This window comes from Thalassophryne amazonica, chromosome 22 (assembly GCF_902500255.1).
Source record: "Thalassophryne amazonica chromosome 22, fThaAma1.1, whole genome shotgun sequence".
NCBI lineage: Eukaryota > Metazoa > Chordata > Actinopteri > Batrachoidiformes > Batrachoididae > Thalassophryne > Thalassophryne amazonica.
In genome coordinates, this window is record NC_047124.1 from 33,046,655 (window position 1) to 33,069,657 (window position 23,003).

The 23,003-nt window shown below is 43.1% G+C and overlaps 1 pseudogene; it reads right to left on the bottom strand.

Annotated features, from left to right (window-relative positions):
• Positions 1 to 1,603: 1,603 nt before the first annotated feature.
• On the bottom strand, positions 1,604 to 22,776 carry LOC117504499 (annotated as a pseudogene).
• Positions 22,777 to 23,003: the final 227 nt, after the last annotated feature.

Below are 23,003 nucleotides of genomic sequence, written 5' to 3' on the forward strand. Positions count from 1 at the left end.
CAGAAGCTAACGATCTCAACGGTTTAAACGAAATTGGCCTGGAGCCACTGCTGGAGCAGTGTGTGTCTGCATCTCCAAGTTCCAGGACTCTGCTGGGACGGAGCTCATAGCGCCTGAGTCCTGGAGAAACTGTTCCTCATCCAGAACAAAAGAGGGATCACCTCCATCATCAGAAACCTCACTGTCTAACGACACTGGCGCACTCCGTCTTGCTCCAATGAAGAAGAAAAAATAATAAATAAATAAAATCTGGTGTGCCGTGGTCACTGCATTATGTTCTAAACTATATACATTGATTTATAACAGAAAACTGCAAAATGGGGAGTAATATAAGTGTAGAGATGATTGAATATATCAGAGCAGTATATTGATCAGGGCGTGTGAACCGTGCATTGACTCACGTGCAGTTATCTTCACCAGTCGCAGCTGATCCACAATGTGAATTCTGTCTTCCAGAACAGCTCTTTACATAATCTTTTTAATTATCTACTTGTTGCTACATGTACATAAGGGCTGGATTGTCATTCCTACACTCATATTGTTATATTTAGTAAAAAAAATAATAAGCGCACGCAACAGCTGCTGCTGCATTCCAGTATTGCTGGAAATTACACAACTTTTTTGTTGTTTCAAATTGAGCAGATGCTTGTGCCAAAATAATTAATTGTATCCACACAAAAGATTAATTCTTCCTATATAAGGTGCCTGAGTCCATTGAAGCTGACTCCTCACCCAAATAAAAAAAACAAAATAAACAATCCAAGCAGCAGGCCGAGTTTGCCCTATAATTCCGACAGTACATGAACGCAGCAGCAGCTTCAGTGCGGAGAATACAGGCTTCTGTACTGTGTGAAAACTTCAGCTGGTTGAACGAAGTCAAATAAACAAACGATTAAAAACATCAAGAACGACAGCAAAATGAAACACGGACGGATTGATGTTTTCGTTGCCCTTCATTCAAATTTTTCAACACTTTAAAAATCTTTTCTTGTTCGTAAAGCTGGGCAGACACTGTACGATATTTTCAATCATTGTACTTGGCTCCAGCTCAAACTGTGCGACAAAACCGCAGGTGTAAAAGTTCGGAGCATATAATTAATGTTCTCACACTGTACAGCCCGATGCTCTGATGCGATCTGACTGCTCACATTGTACGTTCAAAACCATACCTTGGACTCGTTTCCAGAAGCAAAATGTAAACAGAAGCTTTTTCTTTTTCAAACTTATTTACATTTCTTTTTTACAAATCAAAATAAAATCAATTTTATTTATATAGCACCAAATCTCAACAAACCGTTGCCCAAGGTGCTTTATATTGTAAGGCAATAGCCGTACAACATTTACAGAAAAACCCCAACGGTCAAAACGACCCCCTGTGAGCAAGCACTTGGCGACAGTGGGGAAGGAAAAACTCCCTTTTAACAGGAAGAAACCTCCAGCAGAACCAGGCTCAGGGAGGGGCAGTCTTCTGCTGGGACTGGTTGGGGCTGAGGGAGAGATTCATATAGCAGCATATCTACAAGAAGTCTCTACAAAAATCATAATTTTTTGTCCAATTATTGCTGACTTCCCCTCCAACGTCATGAGCTCCAGAAGGAGGCGGTCAGCGACCTTCAGGTGGGCTGATGTAACGACTCTGCAGCGACGTCTGCAGGTGAAGACAAAGTCATCATTTTTTAAGACACTGCATACGTAAATGTGACTTTTAAATTGTCGAGCACCGAGTGACGCACCTCGACAACAACTTGAGTCGGGCAAAGGAGGCCATGTCCCCCCCGCTGATCGTCACAGACTCAATCCTGCAGACAATAAAATACTCATCAGAAGGAAGAACACCAAGGCCACAGACAGGTTCATACAAAACCTTTTTTTTTTGGGAGGGGCAGGGGGTGCTATGTAATCAGGCGACATTTCAGATAATCTGGTTTTAAATAGATCTAACCCAAAGTTTGGTAGGTTTACTTTTCAAAAGCTTTAATCAGGTAGAAAAGTGACATAAACTGAATACAATTTAATAAGAAATTGATTTGAAAAAAAACAACTTAAATCCGTGATGTTGAACAAAGGGAGATATTTGACTTTGCGCTCTAAGATATTCATTGACATTTTATTGAATATTTTTTTCTGACATTTATACTTTTTGTCATTTGAAGTGGATCTAAATTAAATTGGACGTCGGGACTCAAAAGCTTCAAAATGTTTGACTCAAGTGATTCATTTAATAATTCAAAACTCTTCAGTGAAATTGTGTTTCCTAAAAAAAAAAAAACTACATTCATAATTTGAAGTATTCTGGAACTGTTCATATTAAGGTGATGCACATATTTAAGGTCGAAGGTGAGCATGTACCTTGGGAGGTATTCCTCTTTCAGCAGCAGGATGAGTTTCCAGAACTGGTCCTGATAGGCTTTCATCAACGCGTGACCACAAACCTGCATGAAGGCGACAGTTTAGACACCTCCACAAAATGCAGAAGCACAGAAAAAGTTTTAAAATGAACCAGAGCATTCTCTCTAAACACACAAAGCTCCAAGTGTGCTGATATAGTTACTCTTGAAGACCACTGGGAGACCGTTTCTGCAGCATTTTCAGTAGAACAAACTCTCAGCAGTTACGAAAACATGGTCATGAGTTCCCCTGCTTCATGTTCGGTTGCTTCAGCCTTCACACACACACACACACACACACACACACACACACACACACACACACACCACACACACACACACACACACACACACACACACACACACACACACACACACACACACACACACACACACACACACACACACACACAACACACACACAAAACTCACTTCCAGGAAATCAAACAGCAGCGTCGCTGTGACATCAGTCACTGGCTCCATGTTCAGCATCTGGGCGATCCAGCGCCAGCCGTGGTTCAAGCCATGAGTGCCCAACTGAAACAACATGAGGTCCAACATCAGCTATTCACATGTCTCACAACAACACACAAACAAAATGACACAACCACACATTAACTTGAGAAACATTGTCTCTTTTTTCCTTCCATTCCTCCCAGGTATTGTGTCCAAATTACACCAAACCTGACACTTAAGGAGGTGGGTTCTGGAATCACCAACTAAGACCAAATTTACCAAAGGTCAACCATTAGGACCAGGTCATAGGTCAAAATGTAAGTTTTTCCACTAAAGTTTACACCACACTTGGCACATATAGGAGGTTGGTTCTGAAACTGCAAGTTGCAAATTTGTCAAAGGGCAAAAATATTTATGGTGTGTGTGTGTGTGTGCGTGTGTATTTGGTCGCTGTTTGTTACCACCTGCTTGGAGCTGTCGGGCCACTTCAGCTGGATGATGCCAGCATAGAGACGAATCATGCCAGTCATCCGATTCAGGAAAATCCGGGCTTCAACTCCAGAGTCATCAACACGATAACCGAGAACCCTGCAGATGTGATGACATAATACACAAAACCTTACACACATTCTCTTATTTTTAAAATCTATTTTTCCAAGAGGAAGCACACAACATGTGAAACAATTATGATAACTAAAGGACACATTGCACATTATTTAATCCGGTTAGCAGCACAACATAAAAGTATCCATGAGTGTAAGTTTATCGCACACAGTAATAATTAGTGGTCACTGATATATTTTATTGCCAATTATCCAAGGTCTGTGTCCCAAGAATGCTCCCTGTGAATTTGAAGACTCTGGCAGCAAACAGCACTGGACTTATGCTGAGCACAGACAGACAGACAGACGGACGGACGGCAAGTATTCACAATATCCGATGGCCGTATTTGAGGCCTCGGGTAAAATAATCTATGTGTACCATAGATTGGTAAGGAGTTGCGTTCCCAAATTAGCTGACTTTATTCTCATTAATATGTTTAATGTTAGCACAGAGCATCCTGGAAACTGCATCAGATATTCTACACCCAAGGGGCAACCATGTCTGTAAATATGAAATAGCAACTGCATGTCATTACAGAGATACTTTCACAAGAGCCCATACTGTGTCTCCATGAAACACGCAAGTGAACGTGTTTGTTCCACTGACCTCTGATATTCTTCCATAGATGTGCCGGCCTTCTTTGGGGGGTAATGTGGACTGCATACGACACTTCTTGTGCAAGTGAGCGAGGATGAGGTCTCCCAGTCGCGGGTGGCGCTCCCATATGCCCGAGACCACCACAGCGATGGGGAAGGCTGCTTTGTGATGGGAAGCCACTTCCTCTCTCCTTGTTTCTACAGATGGAAAAAATAAATAAATAAAAATGACAAGGTGGAGATCAAAGTGGAACAGAAATAGCTTCGCCCCTGCAGCTATCATTGAACTGAATAAGCAGCAGCTGCTATCACACATGGATTTTCACTGCCTTTTATTGATCTGTTCTTTTTAAATGTGGTGGCCAAGTGGTTAATGCACTTGGTTTCAGTTCAGAAGGCTCCGGGTTCAAATCCCACCCCTGCCACATTTCTCCATGTAATGTGGAGTTGCGTCAGGAAGGGCATCCGGCGTAAAAATCTATGCCAAATCAACATGCAGATCCACCCTGGATTTGCTGTGGCGACCCCGAGCGCAAACAAGGGAGCAGCCGAAGGGACTTTAACTTGTTGGAACCTTGAACACTTTTACCTTTACTTTTGAGTTTTTTTTTTTTTTTTTTTTTTTAAATGGTATTTTAGTTTTAACATAATTTTATGTCAAATATGTGTTGTAACACTGTTTCCTGTATGTGCATTAGACGTTTACCTCGCTGACTGCAAGCAAATCTACCTACGGGTATAAATAAAGTAACCTGTTACCTTTTACCCGGGGGCGCTGTTGAGCTGGTGATGGAGTAAGATGTGTTTTGTTTGAGCTCCTGTCAAACTTTTTATATTTTAAGTTAATACTTGCGCTGCACATTAATACATCAACCAATTTGCTCTGCAAATATTTCAGAAGGGGGGTGAAGGTATACATTTGAGTAAATGGCGATGAATCTGGGCAAATTTACAGTCACTGGAGCAGTGACCACTAGGCCCAACACCACCTCGAGACACACTCCTGCTGCCACCCTGGCAGGAATGTCTCCGGCACAGCCAGCTAAACCAGAGATGGACATCGACTCTGTGAATTTGGAAATTCTTCTCTCGCTGAAAACTGAAATTCCGATGATTATAAAATCAGAAATAAAATCGCATTTGCTGAAGACTTTGATTTCCTTAAAAGTGAGTTCCAGGCAGTAAAAGCAGAAGTAAAAAACAACACGGTGGCGATTCATTATGTAATCCACCAAATGAAAAAGACAATCCAAGAAATGGAGACCGGACTGTCAACATACGACGTCTGTCCATAAAATATAGGTCCTTTTTATTTTTTAAACTATATGGATTTCATTCATATGTTTTTACATCAGACAAGCTTGAACCCTCGTGTGCATGCGTGAGTTTTTCCACACCTGTCGGTGACGTCATTCGCCCGTGAGCACGCCTTGGGAAGGAGTGGTCCAGCCCCCTCGTCGGATTTTCATTGTCTGGAAATGGCGGAATGAAAAGGGCTTTTTTCCATCAGATTTTTTTCAGATGCTGTTAGAAACTGGCACCTGGAAACATTCAAAAAATTTATCTGGCTTTCGGTGAAAATTTTGCGGGCTTCACAGAGAATAAGGACTGTTAACTGTCGCTTTAAGGACCCCTTTAAGGACGGTTGTCGCGCCGCGCTCCGAGCTGCGCGATGACGCACAAACCACTGGATAATTTCTAAGCTGATGGCTCTGTGGATACGAGACGTCGTGTGCTCTTTCTCTGGTAATCACAAGAGCTGGACATCAGCCATTTTCCAGCAGATTTCACTTTTAACCAGAGATTTTGTCATGGAACGCCGCGCGGAGGCTTCGCGCATCACGACCGATTTGCTTGATGAGCGAGTGAAAGGAACACCTCCGTTTTGGCGTGTCAGTGGACAAGTTTGGACATGTCTAGCTCTCCACAATTTCTCTGATACTTACTGGACTGGTAAGCATTGAAAGCCGAGACAGGCATGTCCTAACTTGTCCTCTGACACGCCGAAACGGAGGTGTCCTTTGTCTCGCTCATCAAGCGAATCGGTTGTGAGGCGCGAAGCCTCCGCGCGGCATTCCATGACAAAATCTCTGGTTAAAAGTGAAATCTGCGGGAAAATGGCTGATGTCCAGCTCTTGTGATTACCAGAGAAAGAGCACATGACGTCTCATATCCACAGAGCCATCAGCTTAGAAATTATCCAGTGGTTTGTGCGTCTTCGCGCTGCTCGGAGCGCGGCGACCGTCCCTAAAGGGGTCCTTAAAGCGACAGTTAACAGTCCTTATTCTCTGTGAAGCCTGCAAAATTTTCACTGAAAGCCAGATAAATTTTTCGAATGGTTTCCAGGTGCCAGTTTCTAACAGCAACTGAAAAAAATCTGATGGAAAAAAGTCCTTTTCATTCCGCCATTTCCAGACAATGAAAATCTGACGAGGGGGCGGGACCACTCCTTCCCAAGGCGTGCTCACGGGCGAATGACATCACCGACAGGTGTGGAAAAACTCACGCACGCACACGAGGGTTCAAGCTTGTCTCACGTAAAAACATATGAATGAAATCCATATATATTAAAAAAAATAAAAAGGACCTATACTTTATGGACAGACCTCGTAGTCAGGCGAGGTGGTGACTTTGCAGACTACAGTAAATACGCTGAGGATAGAGGTGACAGAGCTACGAGACAAAAGAGAGGAGATGGAAGGAAGAGCACGGTGGTGGAACATCAGAATATCGGGGCTGCCTAAGACAACTGGATGGAGTTCCACAGCATCAGTCTCAAAGCAGATGTGCTACAGCTGGATAAGGAGGTGCTCATCGACTGCTCACACACAAGCCTGGAACTAAAAAAAACCCACTGGGAAACCATGTAAGATAGTGGACAAGCTCCACGATTTCAAGACTCTGTCAACGTAATGAGCCGGGCGTGCACCCATGCTCCACTTCGGTACAACAGGGAGACAGTTGCCATCATTCTGGATTACACTGCAAGAGTCACCAGAGCAACAGCCACGTTCACCGAGGTCAGAAAGCTACTCCACAACCATCAGAAAGTCCAGTTTGGCATACTGTTTCCAGCCTGTCTCCATATATAACAGAAAAAAAAAAAGAATTTACCAATGCAGATAAAGCAATGAGCTAAGTTTAGAAGCACATCATTATCTTTTTTTTGTTATACAGTACTGATCACCTTCATGCATAGGCTAAATATTATTTTGTTATAACTTAGCGACCTGTCACACTTGACAATTTAGCCAGCATATGCTGACAGCCCGTTTCCACCGAGCGGTTCGGATCAGTACTGCTTGATTTGTGTTTCCACCACCAGCAGAACCCTTTCGTGTGGCAGGCAGAACACATAAATATTGACAACCATGCCATCGAGCACACTGACGCTGTCTCTTGACCTCTCTGTTAGACACGGCGGCCAATTAGAAAACTTTAACATTTTTTTTTTATTTTATGCAGAAGAATCAACTGATGTCTGTGGTAAACACTGACGTGAATGAATGAGGCGCTGTGTAAACACTGACGTGAATGAATGAGGCGCTGTGAGTCTTTCAACTTTTAAAATATGTTCATTGTCTGGTTGTGAAACACACCGGCGTTCTCTAGTTCAGACTGTGAGACAAACCACCGTGGGACTTCTTTTAAACGCTATGTTTCTTCAGCCACGAGTAAGAAAGTAAAGTATTTTCAGACGTCATTTTCCACAATCAGGACACTTGATGTGGATAAGTTTTCGTCAAACTGTTGTTGACCCCAACTGAAATGAGCAGGTAAGATTAAGACTTTATATTTACTCAGTGTGTCAATCAATCAATCAATTTTTTTTATATAGCGCCAAATCACAACAAACAGTTGCCCCAAGGCGCTTTATATTGTAAGGCAAGACCATACAATAATTATGTAAAACCCCAACGGTCAAAACGACCCCCTGTGAGCAAGCACTTGGCTACAGTGGGAAGGAAAAACTCCCTTTTAACAGGAAGAAACCTCCAGCAGAACCAGGCTCAGGGAGGGGCAGTCTTCTGCTGGGACTGGTTGGGGCTGAGGGAGAGAACCAGGAAAAAACATGCTGTGGAGGGGAGCAGAGATCAATCACTAATGATTAAATGCAGAGTGGTGCATACAGAGCAAAAAGAGAAAGAAACAGTGCATCATGGGAACCCCCCAGCAGTCTACATCTATAGCAGCATAACTAAGGGATGGTTCAGGGTCACCTGATCCAGCCCCAACTATAAGCTTTAGCAAAAAGGAAAGTTTTAAGCCTAATCTTAAAAGTAGAGAGGGTGTCTGTCTCCCTGATCCGAATTGGGAGCAGGCTCCACAGGAGAGGAGCCTGAAAGCTGAAGGCTCTGCCTCCCATTCTACTCTTACAAACCCTAGGAACTACAAGTAAGCCTGCAGTCTGAGAGCGAAGCACTCTATTGGGGTGATATGGTACTACGAGGTCCCTAAGATAAGATGGGACCTGATTATTCACAACCTTATAAGTAAGAAGAAGAATTTTAAATTCTATTCTAGAATTAACAGGAAGCCAATGAAGAGAGGCCAATATGGGTGAGATATGCTCTCTCATACTTGCTGTATTAATCAGCGTGACTCAACATGCTCTTAACCTATATAAAACTTAGGCCAAAATGGCAGCAACTGCTGTGCTTCAAGACAATGAGTAGCAGGCGATGGTCACGTTGAGAGACAGTTTTTCAAGATGGCCGAGGTTTCACCCAGTCCCTCAAATCCATGATATTTTTGGCTGATTTTGATATACGAGGTCTGTGAGAAAACTATCCGACTATCCAGCCAACCACCAGTGGAGGTCCTCTACTGGTGGTTGGCTCTCACCGCGGTATTGTATCCCTTCCTGTTCCGGAGCACAGCCGCGTTTTGCTGTATCTGTTCACTGTTTAATCTGTGCAGTTAGATGGATCTAGTTAACTAGATAACGTTTTGTTTCACAGTGTAATCTTCATGTGCCTAGCTAAAGCACTCCTCCTGCTGCAGTTTTATTTGTTATTATCTATCATCCACCTGGTCGTTACTGTGAGTTCTCTATGAATTTTCAGACCTTTTGTCTGACTTAGTGCTTAGCTCAGATAAGATAATTATAGTGGGCGATTTTAACATCCACACAGATGCTGAGAATGACAGTCTCAACACTGCATTTAAAACTATTGTTAGACTCGATTGGCTTTGCTCAAAATGTAAATGAGTCCACCCACCACTTTAATCATATCTTAGATCTTGTTCTGACTTATGGTATGGAAATTGAAGGACTTAACAGTATTCCCTGAAACCCCCTTCTGTCTGATCATTTCTTAATAACATTTACATTTACTCTGATGGACTACCCAGCAATGGGGAATACGTTTCATTACAGTAGAAGTCTTTCAGAAAGCGCTGTAACTAGGTTTAAGGATATGATTCCTTCTTATGTTCCCCAATGCCATATATCAAACCAGTGCAGAGTAGCTACCTAAACTCTGCAAGTGAGCTAGATTATCTCATCAATAGTTTTATATCCTCATTGAGGACAACTTTGGATGCTGTAGCTCCTCTGAAAAGAGAGCCTTAAATCAGAAAGGAAAGCGCCATTCCTGAACAATGAAAAATAGCCGGGAGGGCTGTCCCCACTCCTCATTCAAAGCCTGGCCACAGGCGAATGACGTCACCAACAGGCGTGACAAAACTCATGCATGTGCACGAGTGTTCAAGCATGTCTGATGTATCGCACGTGATTCAATCCATATGTGCTATCCTTTCATCATTCTGGAGTTTCAGCACCTTCACCCTCCTCGACCAAGTCCAGAATGGTTTTTCTGCTGCAGCCTGACAGCAGAAACCTCTTCCGACAAAAACTCCAGAGATCGTTTGATGTCATCGATATCCTCAGCCACTTTCTTTGGTCCCAGTTGTTCGTCAGTGACTTGCATACAAAAAAGCAGAGCGCACAAGGATTAAAAATCCCAAAATATATGTGCAAAAGTCCAAAGTGTTAGACTCTCTAGTAGCTTCAAACGCTCGCATGCACCCCACTCACGCATGCGCCTTCTGTGCCCGAGTCAGACAGTGCATCAGTTTACACTTGATGCTCACAAAGCAGGGAAAAGGATATACAGTGCAGGTTCATTGTCGTGATGCACAGCAGCCTGCTCCAGGTTTTTGAATGGAGCAATAACTCCACCCAATTTTACCTGACCACCATTTCTTATTATTGTGCTATCTGCTTTTTGAAACCAACTCTTTTGTTACTTTATATATTAGACACAAATAAGATGACTCACCACAAGCATCTCTGCTGTTCTATAATAAACAAAGTCCAGTCCCTGTGGATGATCAGAGGTGGAGACGGACCTCCCCCCAGTCACCACCGGTCCGTCCGGAGAGCAGCTTGTCCAACTTGTCGAAGATTTCTCGAAGCTGGTTCCCGGAGACGCTGGAGATCTGATTAATAGGGGTGGTGGCTGCTTTCTTAAGGTCCATCCTCAGCTTCTTGATCTGAATGCAGGGAAGAGAAATCAAGACAGTCTGCACAAAAACCAACTCAGAAATAAATCAAGTCGTCAGCTGCTGTTTCACATAAGAATCACTTCAACAGCAGGTTTTTTCTTACTTGTCTACCATGTCACCATTGTGGCACAAAATAAATGTTCTGTAGCACAATAAATAAATAATAAATCCTTTGTTGCCATTATCACCCACCATGGGATCACTTTTACATATGAATTTAATTCTCTAAAAATTACATAAAGTTCACATTCAAAAGTAGCAGACAAGTGAGAAATCTGGCAAATTTTCTATATTTTCTATTGCGCAGTTTTAGGCTGAAGGCCAGTAATAACTAATATAACAGTAGACCAAGAGCAACCATCTGAACTCTTTAGCTTGTTTGCAGTAAAATGCATGATCTCATAATTACAAGCTCAGCAGGAAGAGACTAGAACTCTTTAAAGCACATTCAAAAATTCTAGTATGAAATAGTTTCCAAGAACTTCACCCTCTTACGGATTGCAGAAGAAATCTGAGAAGTTCATGATTTTGTTTGACCCCACCAAAACACTTAAATCCCAGTAGCATTCAAAACACTGGGGGACTGATTTTCACATACATAGGCAATTTATTATTACTAACCAAAGACTGCATTATAGAAGTTCACAAGCAAAAGCACAAACCAACCTGGGTATCTTTAGAAGATGAGAGCAGACTGAAGGACAGAGCGCACTGACTTGCCGATTCCTGAAGCTGGTTGTACCACGTCAGTGTAGCATCATCTGCGCTGAACTTCAGCCCTGGTGTCAGAAACCATGCGTCAAATGTTACCAATACAAAAGTAACATGCAGGAATAAATCTGAAAAATACAGTGTCAAGTATCAGTGTTCACTTGTGAGGGAGCTACAATACCTGAAAGGCAGCTGTGACTTACTTGTGTGAAGCGCCTTGAGGCAACTTTGTTGTGATTTAGCGCTATATAAATGAAATAAACTGAAACTGAATTGTGACTGTGGGCACTTGGGAAAATGCTATAGAGAGATTCCACCTTTTTTAAACGTTTTTGTAAAATAAACTACAATAGAATTTCTTCTTTTGTGATTTATGGCATTATAACTACTTTGCACTGCTGAAAAGCCATTTCTGAGTTTGACCTATGACTAGCTATGTTTGTATTGTTACCACAGAGGTACAGGATGTGCAGGTGCAGTGAAAATAAGCCCATAGAGAGCAAACAATAAAGCACAAGAAACTGCTTGGGGTTCGACAGATTAAAACATAAAGACGGAATCTGGAATAACCTGACACTACTACTATGTATCGGTATTGTTTGTAGTTTATAAATAAAGGATTAAACAACGAGAAGCCGTGCATTATATGGTTTGAATGCACGACGCGGAGTCTAAAACACCATGATGCAAAGCGGAGTGGTGTTACTCCGCGTCGTGGTTGTTTTAGGACTCCGTGTCGTGCATTCAAAACCGTATAATGCACGACTTCTCGTTGTTTAATGCGCTTATACCATGGTTCCCACACAGTGAGCTAACACAAGTATTTAATTTTCCTGATGCTTCCACTGTCTGAATCTCACCTTTTCTCTCAGCTTTCTCCCTGGCCAACTGTGCGGCCGTCTTCTCGGCCAGCTGCTGGGCCTGAATCGCTGCCTGCTTTTGTAGCTCCTCTTCCTCCTCCTGCTCCTTTTTCTCCTGCACCTCAGAGGCCTGTTGCGCAACAGCTGGAGGAGATCCCTCATTTCGTGAAGGGTTCGATCCGCCACATTCATGTCCTCCATGCAAGGAAAATCTCCTGGGAGAAGAGAGAAGTCTTACTCACATCAAATCCTAGTCTTGTTTGTGTTTTGACACAAAGAACATGATTGCACATTTTTGAAAACAAAAACAACTGCAAAAGGGGGAAACCTAGGATTTTGGGATGCACTATTCACAATATGCTGACTTGAGACTTGACTATTCATGACGACTTTTGTCCACCTCTGATTAGAGGACTGAGAACAACCCCAAGAAAACCACTCCCAACCATGATAGCATGGGGGTGGAAACATCATACTTGGGGGTGCTCTTCTGCAAAGGGGACAGGACGACTGCACAGTATGAAGGGGGAGGATGGATGGGGTCATGTATTGCGAGATTCTGGCAAACAACCCTTCCTTTCAGTAAGAGCATTGAAGATGGGTCACGGCTGGGTCTCCAGCATGAAATGACCCCAAACACACAGCCAGGGCAACTAAGGAGGGGCTCTGTAAGAAGCATTTCAAGGTCCTGGAGTGGCCTGGCCAGTCTCCAGACCTGAACAAAGTTCTACACCTGAGCTGAATTTAAGCAAACCATTCAAGCAATAAATGGTAAGAGGAGCACAGTGGAGCACTGCTGCTGCAGTGAGTGGCAGTGGTGAAGTAGATGAGTTGGAATACTTGGAGGGTGAACTATGCAAAGAAGTGGAGAGTGTGATAAAGGCATGAAGTGCAGGCAGGGTGGAGTGGGTGGACAAAAGGCAGGATTGATTGTGATAGAAGGACATTTGCAAACGTGAAGGGGAAAGTGTACAAGACGTTGGTGCTAACAACAAGACAGGAGGCAGAGCTGATGATGCTGTGATTGCTTGGGAGTGATGAGGATGAACAGGTTTACAGGGTACACAGGGAGAAGGAGCTGAGAGATGGAGCCACCAGGCAAGATGACAAGATTGAGGCTAAATAGAAGTTTATGGACTTGCCGGGTGGAGGGCATGGGTGGTTGGTGTGACAGAGGAAGATGCAGAGGACCAGGTGAGATGGAGACTGATCTGCTGTGGTGTCCCCACCAGGGGAGGAGCCAAAAAGAAGCTGATGCTGTGGATGTCAGACGGTTAAAGTAACAAAAATAAATAAACTAAAAAATGCAGACCTCACAGTCACAAGGGTATTGACCCCCCCCTCCCCCTTCAGAGCAAGAAATATCAAATATAAACAAACTCCATAACTGACCTCTGATGTTTTTCTCACAACTCTGACACCTGAGAGCAGAGCTGGTTCCCACGGGTGCTGTATGTACTGAGACAGGTTGGCGGGATGAAGGTCATAGTCTGGGTGGACAGCTGCAGCTGCTGGTTGAGCTGCAAGATCTCCTCCTGGATACTGTTGAGGTTCCGTAATCTCTCACTGCCCTCCGCCTCCCGCTGGCGCTCAAGCTCCGCCTCCCGCTGGCGCTCAAGCTCCGCCTCCCGCTGGCGCTCAAGCTCCGCCTCCCGCTGGCGCAGGTTCAGGATCTGACAGCAACAAGGATGAAGACCAAACTGATTAACTGGCAGCATTCATGAGCAGTCATCAACCGCTGAGTAACCAGTGGTGACTGGATGAGGGCAACGATACTACACCAACTGACAGAACATACAGTGTTTTTAGCTAACAGGAACAGGAATCCAGACAAACAGAAATGTCACTATTTCCCGATTGAAATTCCAGATACAAATTGTAAACAAGAGCAACAGTCAACACCAGTAACATTGTGACCTCAGTCTTAAGACATAACCTGCATTGTATTATCATAATTAGTTCAATAGCTCTTCATGATTATTTACACCGACTGCTCATGGTGACGTCAATATAGGTGATTTGGCCGGCGTTTCCCAGATGAACCTCAACTTCCAAGCTCACTTTCAACATATCCCCCCCCACGACATTTTGGAGTTCTGATTTATTTGGATTATGCCATAAGCCTGGAACAGGGACAGGTACCTTAAAACTAAGAAGACCATTAGCGAGTCTCTCATTCATGCAGTGATAGCACTTATTCCCTCAGCTCTGGAAAGCACTTCGGCTTATACCTTGTAAAATCCAGTGTGGGAATAGACAAGGTCACGAACAGTAAGTTCTCGCATCTTATAGTTCTCTAAATTAAAAGGGCAAATAATGAGGACAACTGATTAGATGTTCCTCAACTCTGGTGCCACAGGTCAATCCAAAAAACCACATCTGTTTTTGCTTATGTAATATTCCACAGACAGTGCCACCCGCTGGACATTCTAGGTTTGTTGCAGAAATATCACATGCATGATGAAAATAGGAGCAGGTGTGGTTGAAGTGATATGCAGCTTGAACTGAGCTGTAATTTTCAAAAACCCCGGTTTGGTTACCATCAAGAGCAAAGCTGCTGCCTGGTAAACTGTGTTATAATTTAATGTGTGCTCGTGGAGACAGAACTACCAAACCTCTCAAATACAGCAGACCACAATACCTTTATTCTGTGCTCTTCTTTCAGCTTCTCCGGGCGCCATTATGCTCTCTTTAGTCCTGCCATGCAGAAAGAGTGCGGTGGGGTGGGAGATGGAGTTTCAACACACACATCATATCACCTTCTAGAAATGTTCACCACCAGCAAATGCCAGCTCTTACTCTCTGTCGATCATGTCTCTCATGCTCTGAATGCTTCCTGGTCCGCTGCTTCATCTCCATCAACTCTTCAAAGTGTTTCAGTTGCTCTGAGGCATGGCTCACTATGGCTGCAAAAACCTGCTCCTGTCTCTCCTGCCGCAGCCGGAGTGCCATCTGGGCCAAGAGATGGAAGGAACGTTTATATTTATATGTGCAAGACATTACTTGAAACTTTTGCTTTCTGATGCTTTAGGGGAGAGACTTAAAGCTGACACTCTCCACCTTGGCCCTTTCCCGGTATTCCTCCTCACAAAGCCGTATCTGACCCTGCGATCTCCATGGCTCTGGGCGGAAAGCACAGACAGGCAGGCGGCAGTGTAGGGCTGGAAACATCTGATTCTGAATGGCCGTTCATCTGACTGCTGGTAGCCTGTATCACATAAAGTGCAACAAAACTCAAATTCAACACAAACATTCCACTTTTTTTTTGGGGGGGGGGGGGGGGGGATCATAGCTGAGGAAGAGTGTTAAATTTCACCTGTTAAAATAGGAAATGTAGGTCAGCGCTTCCCATTTAGGTCTCCATTCTCAAATGTATTTTAGATTAAGTGACTTTAATTGTATTTTAAATTAATTTAAATTCTAATTCTAAGTCACTGTTTGTGACTTTAAAAATTTGCAAATCAGCTTTTAGTTGTGGAGCCATTCAGTCAGGCTGCACAATCAACCAAACAGACAAGATACAGTGGTAGGTCAAAGTTTGGGCCCCCTGACGATTTCCATGATTTTTCTTTATAAATCATTGGTTGTTTGGATCAGCAATTTCAGTTAAATATACGAGGTCTGTCCAAAAAGTAATGGACCTTTTATTTTTTTCAAAAACGATATGGATTTGAATCATGTGCGCTTGCATCAGCCAAGCTTGAACCTTCGTGCGCATGCGTGAGTTTTTTCCACCCCTGTCGGTTGCGTCATTCGCCTGTGGGCAGGCTTTGAGTGAGCACTGGTCCAGCCCCTTCGTCGGATTTCCATTGTCAGGGAAATGGCTGAGCGACTGCCGCTTTGCTCCATGAAAATTTTTTCAGTAAACTGTGTGAGACAGCCAGGTGGAAACCATTCATAAAATTCAGATGCCTTTCGGTGAAGATTCTATCAGCGTCACACAGATTAAGGACCATTACAACCGGATTAAAGACGACCCACACCGGCAGAGGGCGCGCCGCGCTCCGAGCGGCCATCGACAGGCTGAAACGACCAGATCATTTCCAAAGTGAAGGCTGTGTTGATCTGGCACGTCGTGTGACTACCAGAGAAATCGCAGAAAATGTGGACATCAGCACTTTTGCGGCACATTCCACTGTTACAGGAGATTTTGTAATGAAAGACGTGCAGAGGAATTCGCGCGTCGGGACGGTGCCGCTCATGGCGCACTTAATAGTGCTTACCAAGCCAATTTTGTCTTTCAATAATTAGTGCTAAATGTATTCAAATCAATTAAATGATAAGGGTGCCCCAATTTATGCACCTGCCTAATTTTGTTTAAATAATTATTGCACACTTTCTGTAAATACTACAAACTTCATTTCACTTCTCAAATGTCAGTCTGTTCGTCTACTATGACATATTTAACTGAAATTTCTGATCCAGACAACCAATGATTTATAAAGAAAAATCGTGAAAATTATCAAGGGTGCCCAAACTTTTGCATACAACTGTAAATTAACATGACTGTCAACACACAAGCATGTCAAAGTAAACTAAATAAATAGAGCATTATTGAAATGTTCAGATTTGATGCCAAGTGTGAAACAACTGAGACCATGGTCCTCTGGAAGAAAAGGGTGGATTGCCCCATGCGGGTGAGGAGAGAGTTACTGCCCCAATTGGAGGAGTTTAAGTATCTCGGGGTTTTGATCACGAATGGGGATAGGTTTGAGCATGAGATCGACAGACAGATTGGGGCGGCGTCTGATGTTTTAGGGAAGCTGTACCAGACCATTGTGGTGAAGAAGCAGCTGAGCCCAGAAGGTGACACTCTCGTTTTATCAGTAAAATTACATTCCTGTCGTGACCTACAGTCATGAATTTTGGGTAATGACTGAAATAATAACGGTCACGGAAACAAGCGGCGGAAGTAAGAGTAAGGAAATAAGAGGGGTGGAAGTAAGAGTCCTCTGTCAGGTATCTGGGTTTACACTCCTCGACAGAGTGAGAAGCTTGAATATCTGGGAGGGACTCCAAGTAAAGCCGTTGCTGCTTCGCATTGAAACTAGCCAGGTGAGGTGGTTCAGGCATCTAGTGAGGATGCTTCCAAGTGATCTCCCTAGAGACACCTGCCAAGCTCATCCAACAGGAGGAGGCCTGGGAAACCCAAGGTACGCTGGAGAGATTATATTTCCCATCTGGCTTGGGAATGCCTCAGGATCCCTCGGGAAGAGTTACAGGACTTGGCCATGGATAGGGAAGTGTAGGATGAGCTGTTTAGTCAGCTGCCAGTACAATCCGAATAAACAGCCAAAAATAAATGGAAAAAACAAAAAATGAAAAATTAATAACCATATGAAACTTGGATAAAATGAAATCATGCTTAAGCAAAAGCTACTGAACCAATATGGGAACAATCTCTGGAATTTTTCCAAACTGGAAAAAGGCTTTTTAGTAACCTTTAATATCTAAATTAAAAGATAATATGGTGTCAAAAGTACAGACATGACTCTCTTCATGGTGACATCTTGACTACAAATTACTGGGTTGTTTGTTTTTTTGTTGTTGTTTGTTTTGTCTGTTTTTAATGAGTTTGGGAGGTCTACAACATATTCCAAAGCAACTTGTACAGTGCACCTGGAAAGTATTTACAAAGTATTCACACGACTATCCCCATGAGTTTACTCCATTTCTGAACAAGGGTGTAACATAACAAAATGTGGACAAAGTGCAGCACTGTGAATACATTCAGGATGCACTATATTAAATAAATAAATAGATAATACAGTACTGTCAACTATGACCACAAGATGGCACTGTTTACAACCACAGATGGCACTACTCAATTTCGCTGATTAACTGCTGGTGACGTGTGGCATGCTGATGTACTCTGTAAAGAGACCTGTTACTATTCATTTTACCCTTTAAAATCCATTTTATTAGTAAACAGACCAGGCCGAACAATCTACGGGGAATCTCCAGCACCAATCAGGGTTACGTATTTCCTTGATTAAAAGCCTTGACCTTGAATTAGGAGCTGCCTCATTTAATGGCTGAGTCAAATTTTTGTCTGAAAAAATAAATGCCTGCCTTAAATAAGTGCTGGGCAATATGTGCATTAAAAGCATTACATGTAGCTGAGCCACTCTTTTTCCCCTCAGTCCGCTGCGGTGCCTTAAAATCGTAAAGCCTGATTTATGCTTCTACAACTCGGTGGCCATGCAATGGCGTTGACATGCGCATGACCCTTTTAAAGTTCTTTGTCGCGTTGGTGGGCGTCTTATTATCAAATGTATTTGATCCATGATCAAAATGTAATCTGCGGGCGCACTGCAAAAAACTATTAGATAAAATATGACGGGAGAGGAAGGAGTGAAAATGTAAAAGTGACAAATCACGGCCCTGTTGGGTCTCCATCGTTTGGCAGGTGCATGTCATGCTGTGGGGAGGGTTCGCAGCCCCACAGAGGGCTCTGATCTAAAGCAGTTGTCTTTGGTTTGCCACACCCAGGGATATATGAACCTTAACACCATATTACAGTGCAGTCAGCAAGGAGCATTTTGTTAATCACCGGCCTTTATTCAAGGCCGGCCTTGTTTAGGTGCCAGGTCTGAGCACAGTTTGAAAAAAATAGAGGCATCGAATTTCCTCAAATCAGCAAGTGTCGGTGCTGAAATTCTTTCGTACCTTTTTGACTGGGCACATCCAGACTGTTTCATTAAAAACCGACAGGGGTTTACTGAAAATGCATTGCGATGGGGTGGGACGTTCTGTCTCATGTGAGCAAATATCCATTATAATATAATATCCAATATCCAGGCGCCTTTCATTGAGATCGTGAGCTACGGTTTTGTTAAGTTCCTCTTTCGTCCCTTTTGCGCTCTTGCTTCGCAGACTGTTCGGTGATAAAAGCTCTTTCGTCCACCTTTTCTCAACGAATTGTAACGTTTTTTTACTTTTTCCCTTTGTTCAGGAATCGCCGTGTGCTGTGTGACTGGGCCATTACATGGAAAACCACAGAAAAACATTGGGACTTTTGCTTTAGTCCGGTGAGTGCGAGTATCCATTTATACATTGACGGTTTAGGTGGGTTTTACTGTATATGCGGATGAATATCATCAGCAAAGCTGGATTTTCTAAATCTGATTACCAACTACTTACAGTGCAAGTAAGTCGTGTGACAAAGGGTGAAAAATGGAGGAATATCCCATATTTCATTGCACAGAAATTAGAAGCTGTAACTGGCACACAAAACATGGTGAGATTGCACGTGTATAAATTAAACCACAAAAGCAAATAATTTAATTAAACATATTCAATTATATGGCACACACACAAATTGCTCACACTAACACACACCATGAGACAACAAAAATGTCAGATCATTGTGTAGTCAAAGGGAGACTCACCTGCTCAGCGTCAAACTTTGAAGGCAGAGCCACTGAAAGCACAGTGGGTTTACCGTTGACCTCAGGAGTAGATGCAGCTGAAGAAGGACAGGCTGGACTCTCCACAGAAAAGCCAGGGCTGGAGTGTCCAGAGCTCACAAATGATGTCTGCAAAGACTGGTTGGTAAGCCGATCCAGAACAGCACCAGCAAATGGGGACAAGCTGAGAACCTCATTGTACCCTGCCAAGATATCCTGCAGAAGCACAGAAAAGTTAATATCATGCATGCAAGCTTAAACAGTAAATTACAAACTCAAAGAAAATCTCTCTCTCTCACACACACACCGATGTTTAGTTAAATATGTTCAACATTTCATATTCAACATATAATTCTGTATGTTCCGAGTCATGTAGGAACTCCCCTGTTCTTGGTCAAATTTATACCAAACACTGCTTGTTTTGGACTTCTGTGATATAACATAACTCCATATCTGAACTTTGGTTTGTTAGTGATTTAATTACAATTGAACAATTTTTCTTGTAAAGGTTATTCCGAAATGAGCAATAATTATGGGGAATTGAAAATCTGATAGCTGCACAAATAAAACAGTGGCTGCTTGAGTTTAATTAGGTAAATCCATACACTGTAATATTCACAGCACTTGGCTTTTCCCACATTTTGTTAGATTAGATAGATTAGACAGAACTTTATGGATCCCTTGGGAAGACTCCCTCAGGGAAATTGAGGTTCCAGCAGCATCGTATAGCAGCACACAGCGTATCTAAAGTGAAAGTAAAAAAGAACAGTTTGCAAATATTAATAGAAATACACAATATAAATTAAGGAGATGGTCTAGTGATTAAAGCACTGAGCTTGAAACCAGAGGATCCTTGGTTCAAATCCCAGCCTGACTGGAAAATCCCCTCGTTGCTCACGGTGTGTAGTGAGCGCCTTGTATGGCAGCACCCTCACATCGGGCTGAATGTGAGGCATTATTTGTAAAGGGCTTTGATAGCCTGATAGAAAAGCACTATATAAATGCAGACCAGACAATACCAGACATAAATACTGGTTTACTGGCTACTACTGTTCCTTTCATTCCTCCTCCTCCTCCTCCTCCCCCCCCCCCAAAGTGAGGAGTTGAACAGTCTGATGGCCTGAGGGACAACCGAATTCCAAGCCTGTTGGTCCTGCACTTGGGAAGGAGCAGTCTGTGGTTGAAGAGGCTGCTCTGGTTGCTGATGACGGTGTGCAGAAAGTGATTGGCATCATCCATAATGTCCAGTATTCTCTTCTTTGCCAATGTCAGAGAGTCCAGTTTCATGTCAACCACAGAGCCAATATGCCTGTTCAGTTTGTTCAGCCTGGATGTGCACTGTGTACACTGGCTACTACAGACTGGAAGAACATCCAGAGGAGTTTACTGCAGATGTTAAATGACCACAACCTCTTCAGAAAGTACAGTGTGATCTGTCCCTTCCTGTACAGGTGGTTGGTGTGGGTTGTCCAGCCCAGTCTGCTGTCAAGCCACAGCCCAAGGAACTTGTAGGAATCCACAGCCTTCACCTCAGCTCCCTTGATCAGAACTGGTTGCGGACTTGGGCTGGACTTCCCAAAGTCAATGACCAGCTTCTTTGACTTTGATATTTTGAACTGTAGATGGTTTGTGTGGCACCAGGCAGCAAAGTTCTTCACTAGGCTCCTGTACTCCTCCTGCTGATCACAGTGTCAGACATGGTGTGCCTCAGACTGAGATACTGCGGCCTGTCGGTGAGGTGGCTGGAGATCCAAGTTACCAGGCAGGGGTTCTCTCACATCCTGTTCAGTTTGTCCTGGAGCACAAGGGGCTTTATGGTGCTGAAGGCATTCGAGATGTCCAGGAAGAAGTCCAATACTAAGACTCAATCTGAGGAAATATTCATTTATCCACAGATAAGATAATCACCAGGATAACTTGCCTGCTCAAGTGGTTGAAGCTCCAAGCACAGTCACTTGCCCAGTTCCGGATCACTGTTGTAGTATTTGCGCTGCCATTTCTCGTTATCAGCACGAATAAGCCAATACTTGGTACCAGTGGAAAGACTGAAGTTTTTCTACAAATGACCACAAGCTCGACCGGATCCAGCCATCCTTCTGATCAGCAGAGGAATCAAAACATCCCGGTGTCTCCGGTGTGCACGCGTTTTCTGACTCACTCATTCCTGCAATTTGAAAGTAACGATCTCTAAGACATGGCAAAGGTGAGTTAGCTATTCTGTGTTTTTGGTTCTAGAGTGGGAAAATACTTACTTAGGTAGAAAATGTTAGTGTGTCATGTCTTGCTGTTTAATTGCTGCGTGCATTTATCTCTGACGTGAAAATTTGCCGGTTGTAGATCACTGAAGCAGCAGTCTCATGTCAGTACTTGTGAGTCATGTGTACTTTGGGGGTCATCTCAACATCAGAAATGGGCATGAATGTGGGGGCTTTTACTTTTTAATTCGGGAGAAATCTCACCTCCACACTTCATTTTTTGCTAGTAAATACGTATAACAGTGTCTTTTGAAACTAAGTAAATTCTCATGCAATAAGTATAATTATATCATTTTGTGTTCAAAACACATTCTCTGGCACAGTGTGTATCATTCTGCATTAGAAGGGCTCCAGCCAGATGCCAGGAATGAACCCAAAGTGACACAGAGTGTCATGATCCAGAACCGGGCAAAGTGATCCATTTCTGGCAAATATTTGCACCACACAATGTTGCTTCACACTTTAAGTAGAAGGGCTACACCATCCAGACTTTTTCAGCTAGATAACATCCAAATACCCAATACAACAATACACAATAAGGATATTCAGTTGCATTATGGCTGGACTTAAAAAAAGTTTTCCGGAACTGAGGCAGCTGTCTGTACTGCCTCCATTGAAACGAAATTGATGAGTAAATTGTTTTTTGGAGTGGCCGGCTTGCTTTTTTTTTCTCAGAAAAACTGGCAAGGTTACTTGCTAAAACGAACCTTGGCCTCTTTGTACCGTCATCACTAATAGTCACCAAATAAATGCTTTGAGTGTTATTTTCTGAGCTAGATGTAATTCGTAGTGTAAAAAAGTGGTGTTAAATAGGCTTCCACAAAAGATCATCGCTCACGTTAGCTTAGCATTAACTTACCTCGCCTCTTTCCAGCCAGTGTGAGTCGAACTTAATTTGTCCCTTCGGCGAGTTTTTGAGGGCCTCCAAAGTCTCCCATCGTAGACTTGCAGACCGCATAATTACACAACAGTAAACACAAACAAAATACTTCTACTTCTTCTTCTTATTTCGTGTTTAATGTGGGTTGGCAACCAGCTTAAATTGTGCACTACCGCAACCAACAGGACTGCAAGCGTTTGTGGGAAGATTGTTTACGGAGCGCTGAACTATATACTAACGGTCGTTAACTGTGGACGTCACGCATCATGTGATATCCAACTTCCGGCTCCAAACAAAAATGGCTCGCTATTTTTTTTTTTTAACAAAAAGTTTATT